Raw genomic sequence first — 5,000 nt, 5'->3', positions numbered from 1 at the left:
AGAGTAATAAACAGCATAGTACTGTGAATGGAGATTCAATATTGTATGAAAGAGTGAAATATTACTGAAATATCAAATAGAAACGTGGAATGCTAGTGTATATGGAAACGTGAAATAGCCAGTTAAATACAAGTAAACGTGATATTCTAGATGAAAACGTGAAAAAGCCAGTGAAATATCGCGTAGAAAAGTGAAATGCCACATGGGAACGTGAAATATCATATGAAATACCAAGAAGGAACGTTAAATACTATAAAAAAAAAAAATCGCCATATACTCGTGAAATTTCTAATCTATCATTTAATTCACTTACAATATCGCAAATTAACTCTATATACGACCAAAAAGCAACCAAATTACATGAAATATTGTTATTAGGGAACGCGTGTCACTGCAAACAATAAATACACAGCAATTTAGAAGCTAACAAATTACCTCATTCTGAAACACTTCCGCTCCGCACTTACATTATATTCAAAACATTGTAGTTGAAGTTAGACGGCTTTTAATTCTTTTTTTTTCGGATGTTTTCATGGTTCAAGTGATATTTTAACAATATTTATATATCACTAACAAGGAAAACATTATTGAAAACCTGGCTTACCATCTATGTGGCCTTGAAAACTAATCGTGGTGAGAGAGGGAAGAAGTTTAGTAGTGCAATCCTCTTATATTCTCAAGTAATTCTGCACCACACCTCCACTATCTTCAAAACATTTTACGTAGCTGTAGTTAGGCGGTTTATCAAAGATGTTTTCATGATTCTAGTATCAGATTATCAAAATTTGTGCAGTATCAGCAGGAAAAGCATTACTGAAAACCCGGGTAATCATCTTTGTGGCTTCAGAAAACAGTCGTGGTGAGAAAGCAAAGTATTTCAGAATGCGGAGTTTAAAAAGGTCAATGTCAGGGGAACAAAACTCTCTGCAGCAAACAATGGTGTCGATGGAGGGGCGGGAAGGGGCGAGAAGGGAAGGGAAGTGAAGGGTGTAACACAGCGGGAAAATCTGTCCTGTGTGTTGTGCTTCTGTATAATTATCTGTGTCATTAGTGTCATCTCTTCCTATATCCCCTAATTATTTGCTGTTCTTTTCATCTGTTACTTTTCTCTTATCTTTTTACCGGTTCATTTATTCTATCCATTTGTTTACTTATTTGCCTGCGTCATCATTTACCGTTATCTCCTTATTTCAATTTGTTTATTTATTTTTATGTACTTGTACTACATCATTAGTCGTTATATTTCGTCATATCTATCATAACATTTTCTTTTCTATTAATTTTTTATTCACTACAATTTTATTCACCACTTTATTCATTACTAATTCTTTTAATTTATCACGTTTTTTCCTTTACATCACCATTATTCACTACCTCCTATCTCTTCTTTCTTTGTTTTTTTTTCCCATTTCGCCTACTTCATCATTTATCACCATCTCACCCATTCACACTCCTTTTCTTTCACATTATGAATCATTAACAATTCTGAAACTCTTCTGTCCGTACCTTCACTTTCAAAAGGCACAAGTTGAAATTGCACAAGCTTTTAATGGTGTTTCTATGGTTCTAAAGACAGATTAACAAGATTTTTACATCAATAACAAAGAAATAGTCTTGAGAGTCCGGCTAATCATCTTTGTAGACTTTAAAAATAGTCGTGATGAGAGAGCAAAGCGTTTCTAAATAGAGGTCAATAACTCATCCTTTCACAATCATTGCATTTAATCACGTTATTACCACCACTATGATCAGATGCCGTGGCTAGTGTCCAAATGGGGCATTCAATAAGTCACTCATCTAGTGTAAAGTAGCAAAAGCACGGACGCAAAAACACGCAGGAAGGTCAACTAGATCTGGAAGCGAGTGAAGACAGCGTCCTCTCTGACCCTCATGCAGGACTGACTGAAGGCAAGCCAAAGCAGGTGTAAATTGCGCAGATACATCTCTCTCTCTCTCTCTCTCTCTCTCTCTCTCTCTTGCCTTGCACTTGCATTTGAGACGTTTAAATACGGCTTATGTTTAGATAAAGGATTTTAAAAAAGAAGACACAGGCAAACTAGACATACCTCTCTCTCTCTCTCTCTCTCTCTCTCTCTCTCTCTCTCTCTCTCTCTCTCTCTCTCTCTCTCTCATCGTTCTTACAATCCATATAAGCTTTTATAGATTGTCATCGTACTCCAGTTAGAATATAATTAGTGCTCGTAATACAAGCAGGACAGATGAAGGCAAGATAGAATTGGCCAAGCATTAGGCCTTATAGATATTGTTTATTACCTTTGCCTCGAAATATCAGGAAGACTGGGATGAAGTAAAGAGGACGTTCTCTTGAGATTTATCCCGAAAAGAGGTCACTCCTAAGTCTTCATATTGTACTGTATATGTGTAGCAATTAAATCTATCTATCTATCTACCTATCTATCTGTGCGGTTGTTGTTTTTTTCCACGCGAAGGAAATTAAGCTAAATGGTCATGAATGTTAGTCTTTTTAATAATTAAACTTTATGCTGCTTTGCTCTTTTTTTTTAACTGATGAAGGTCGACCATGAAAACAGACGGAACGCTATCGTAAAAAAATAAATAAATAATAAATAAATAAATAAAAACATTTTCAAAACTTTGGTGGCTAATTTCCTTCAGACTGCTACTACTTTCACTGACTATTACCACCAATACCACTACCACCACAACCACAACAAGTGATGCGGCACAATTTGCACCACCCAGCCAGCGTCACCAACCCTCTGTGAACCGCATACCACTATTATTACTACCACCACCATCACGTGAAAACCTTAGACGCTCACTGTCGCCTAGCAATATTTGACTGGGAGTGGTCAGAGAGAGAGAGAGAGAGAGAGAGAGAGAGAGAGAGAGAGAGAGAGAGAGAGAAATGTTATGAATGGATGGTAAGTCTCCAGCAGGATGGTGGATGACGGAGTAGGTTAAGTTTTGTAAATGAAAGACGAAGGAAGGAAACGGATAAAATAAGGTTTGTGAATGGAGGGTAAGTCTCAAGTGGGGTGCTGGAGGACAGGGGGTGAGGTGTAATGGAAGATGAAAAGCGGAGGGGAAAAAATAGAGAAGGTTTGTGAATGGAGGGAAAGTTTTAAAATGGTGAAGGGAGAAGGTGGAAAAAAAAAAAGTAAGGAGTTTGCGAATGGGAGGGAAGTGATTAAGGGAGGAGGGGAAAAAGTAGAGGGCTGATAAATGGAGGAAAAGTGTCAAGTAGAGAGAGAGAGAGAGAGAGAGAGAGAGAGAGAGAGAGAGAGGGGGCAGGGGGAAAGGAGGGGTGTTCACGGAAGTGTAGATACGTGAGGGGAAAAGGCGAGAGCAAGAGGTGAGGGATGGGGCAAGAGGGGTGAGGAGTTGAAGTAAGGGATGAGGAGGAAGTGGTGAGGGGAAGGTATGAGGAGAAGGGGGTGATGGGATGAGGGTGAATGGACTGCGGGTCTGGTCCTTCCCGCCTCACGCACCACACAGGAACAATCACCTACACGAGACTAATAACGATCGTGGCCAGGAATTGTATCTTGCACCCCAGAATAGAATAGGGAGGTAATGATTCTGAAAACTTTCTCTCTCTCTCTCTCTCTCTCTCTCTCTCTCTCTCTCTCTCTCTCTCTGTATGAACAAAAGAACTACACTTTACTTACATCTGAGTACACTGTATCCACATATCCTAGTAACTAATAAAAACAAACTACTCATGTTGTAAATAGGAACGGGTACAAAAAATCACAAAGCCATTAATAAAGCAGAGTTTCTTTGTTTACAAGCTGCACCTGCAACGGCGACGCTGATCAGTGAATTAGTCTGCGTGTGAAAACTGGCTGACGTCACTCACCAGTAGAAGGGGAGGGGAGGACAAGGCGCCGCGGACAGTCAAGTAATCACACCTGAAAGGCTCGGGGCGCACCTCGCATCACGCTCACGGAACCGCCACTACATAAACTTTCTCACGTGAAAGATAGGCTTGGTGTTGCGACGCGTTGGTGTTGTGGGTGTGTGTGGCACGGCTGTGCTCTGCGTGCTGCCTTAAGATATGCTTGACAAGAGACACATCATGCGGAACACAGACTAGCTCCTGAGGTCAAGGGCAGCACCACGATACAGCACACACACACACACACACACATTGGTGAGGCACAGAGCACCATCACACAGACACCCTCGCGCCAGCAGCACCCACTTGGCACTAGTGAGAAGCGAGTCGGAGGCGACGGCTGCAGTTACTACCACCACCACCACCACTCTCGATTCCAAATACCACCAGATGATTGACTTTATTTCTGCCTATCTCCCATTTTTCTCTAGTTAGTAAACATGCAGTACAGTCGTAGGTCGTCAGGTAAGTATACGCTGAACGATTGAAATGTTTCCGCCATGGGTGTACGTACTATCTTGGGGAGTAATGAGCAGTCGAAGCTTTGCTTATCGGCCAGTATTGTTTCCCTTGCTTCGCGGTGGCATGTAGATTAGTGGTGTGTCCCTCATTACCTTCCTGAAGGCCACCTGTGAAACAATAGGGCGTATATCGTGCTTTATGATCGCCTTTCTTCCCCGCTTATTAGCGCTAGAGGAAATATGCAAACGACATCATATACGGAAACACACACGCACACACACACACACACACACACACACACACACATATATATATATATATATATATATATATATATATATATATATATATATATATATATATATATATATATATATATATATATATATATATATATTACCATTAATAGAAAATTGATTTGTTCCTCATCGCTATTTGCTCCTGTCCTTTGAAGATCAGAAGAGGTTTGTGCCCAAGACAACCTCTGAAACTCTCGTATTTCCAGAGGTTTGGTCAGAAAGACTACATATCTTCAAAGGCCAAAGAGATATGATGAGTGTGATTCTCAAGGCTACATTTTTCTAATTAACAGAATATTTGTTTAAACATTGACCACTGAAAACGTTGATTATGAGATTCTTAAAAAGAAGTTAAA

General features: G+C 39.9%; 1 protein-coding gene across 1 annotated transcript in view; it reads right to left on the bottom strand.

The window, feature by feature from the left end:
* The window catches only part of LOC123516001, a 50,786-nt gene extending 46,596 nt beyond the window's left edge, over positions 1–4,190 (bottom strand). Inside the window, exon 1 of the mRNA XM_045274983.1 lies at positions 3,845–4,190. The gene's annotated coding sequence lies outside the window, so the exon portion shown is untranslated. The remainder of the gene's footprint in view (positions 1–3,844) is intronic.
* Between the last annotated feature and the right edge of the window lie 810 nt (positions 4,191–5,000).

Source organism: Portunus trituberculatus, chromosome 40, assembly GCF_017591435.1.
Source record: "Portunus trituberculatus isolate SZX2019 chromosome 40, ASM1759143v1, whole genome shotgun sequence".
Lineage (NCBI taxonomy): Eukaryota > Metazoa > Arthropoda > Malacostraca > Decapoda > Portunidae > Portunus > Portunus trituberculatus.
The sequence above is the reverse complement of the archived record's forward strand: the minus strand, read 5'-3'. Positions and strand labels throughout refer to the sequence as shown.